Raw genomic sequence first — 2,335 nt, 5'->3', positions numbered from 1 at the left:
GGGCTGCTGGTTTGGGTTTTATTCTTTAAAGCAGCGACGATGATGTCACCTTCAGTTTGTCTCACTAACAGAACCGGGCCGTTACTGGACCTGTGAGGACCTGTAAGCTCAGAACTTGAAGGAACTCTGCAGCTGTTGGTGTTTTAATAAAAACATTTAGTTGATGCAGATGTTTAGTTTTGTGACTCATCTGATGAATCATTTCGAGACACGTTGACATCAGTCAGGATGTAAATATTTTTCAGGCCTTCGTGTTTTTAACGACTCTAAAAAAAGATAAAATCTGTTGTTGTTCAGATTCTTTTCATCTTTAAATGATTCAGTTTAACGTCTGAAAACTTTCAGAATAAAACGAGTTCAGCTTCCTGTTTAGAAAATAAAACCTGAGCTTCAGTTCTGCTGCGTTTCTTTTAACGTCTCCGTTTGTTTGCTTTCAACACGGACCTGAAGGGTTCTGGGTCGGTTCTGGTCCCGGCTCTTTTCTTGAGAGAGCCAATCAGAGCGCAGCGAATCGACCAATCAGCAGCTGTTTTAGTTCTGCTTCGTGCTAACAGGAAGTGAGCACGGCATTTCTGGAAGGAACTTCCTGTTTGAATTCTGAGGACGGAAAAAAACAAAACAAAGAACCCGCTTTTATTTTGGAGGGGTTTGAGCTTCAGCGGGACGTGTCTATTTCTTGTGTTTGTGCTTTCATGTTGCATTTACAAAAATCTAATGTATTTAAATGAAGACAAACTGGTTCTGAATGTTGGGTCGGACCGGACCGGACCGAGAGGTTCTGTTTGTTCTCACGTTGGAGGCTCACCTCCAGGACCGGTTCTGGTTCTGAAGGGATTTCAGAGGCCCGCTCCGGTTCTGAATGTGTTTGTGAGAAATGATGGAATCAGCCTTTAAATAAACTTTGTTCTCTCTGCACTTCCTGTTTCAGTCTTTATTCAAACTAACTTTATTTAAACACTTTTTAGTTTCCAGCAGAGCTCTGACCCGGGTCGGATCCACAGGTTTCTGTAGTCCGGCCCTGCCCGGTCCGTCCACTCAGCTCATTTGTTCATGACTGAAAGAAACTGCTGAGAGGGCTGTTTGTTTTTAGCATGTAGCGTGTAGCATGTACCATGTAGCATGTAGCGTGTAGCATGTACCATGTAGCATGTAGCGTGTAGCATGTACCATGTAGCATGTAGCGTGTAGTATGTAGCATGTAGCGTGTAGCGTGTAGCATGTAGCATGTAGCTAGACTGACTGCAGTTCTTGTTCCAACTGGGCTGCATTAAACTGTATGTAAATGAAGATGTTTTAACAGGAATGAGCTGACGGGTCGGATCGGGTCGTGCACATTACTGTATTTATTCATGTATAACTGTAGTGATTTAACCCTAAAGATCATCCATAAAGTAAGTATGTGTGTGTGTGTGTGTGTGTGTGTGTGTGTTCGGGGGGTATTGATGATTAGATTTTTAATGCTTTTAACGCTCAATAAATGATGATCGTATTAAACATGAATAAATAATTATAGTTCTGTAAACTCTATGAAACAGATGAAAACCTGAATGAAACTGATGCAGGTTCATCTCTGAGCAGTCTTTGTTCTGGTGGGCCAACACGGTGCGTATGTCTGTAATTTTCCTACTTCATTTCATTTTCTTGGTATGTTTGTCTTTGTGTCTATGGTGTATAATGATGTGGTTGTGATGCTGTAATTCTGAGTGTTTTATGTGCTGCAGAACAGGAACCTGCTGTAAAACAACAATTATGCTGAGTCAGGCTTGATTTTTAGTGATCTTTTTCTGTTAAAGAAATCAAATCATTTAGCCTTTGATGTTCTCGTCTCTAAATGTCTCTGCTGTGCCCTCTGCAGATCTGTAGACCTGCAGGACTGTGAGTTGTCGTACTGTTTCTACATGTTCTGATAAATAATGGTTAAAAAGAAAAGGTCGGGCTGTGACGTGACGGAGCACTACTTCCTCCTGCTGGGTTCAGATTTCCTCTGGACAAAGAGAACCAGAGATTCATTCATTCATTCATTCAGAGAGTTCTGATAACAAATCCAGTTTGTTTTTACTTTAACTGGCAGTTTGAGTTCAGTCACGAGTTCAGGTTGTTTTTGTCGGCTGCAACAATTGAAGAAAACTGAAACATTTAGCCTGAAACAGGAAGTAGTAAAAGTGTTCGTGCTCAGCACCTAAACTAACAGCTTTAAAGCTCAAAAACCCACTGAAGAGTTTTTGTTTGTTTTATTTAATCAACAATAATCCCAGATATTCAGTCTGATCAGAACTTTATCTGGGCTCAGACCACTGAGTCACACAGCTTCCAGTAATATCAGCTAAAACCCTGA

The sequence above is a fragment of the Austrofundulus limnaeus genome, unplaced genomic scaffold, assembly GCF_001266775.1.
Source record: "Austrofundulus limnaeus strain Quisiro unplaced genomic scaffold, Austrofundulus_limnaeus-1.0 Scaffold649, whole genome shotgun sequence".
Classification (NCBI taxonomy): domain Eukaryota; kingdom Metazoa; phylum Chordata; class Actinopteri; order Cyprinodontiformes; family Rivulidae; genus Austrofundulus; species Austrofundulus limnaeus.
Note: the sequence above shows the minus strand (reverse complement) of the source record.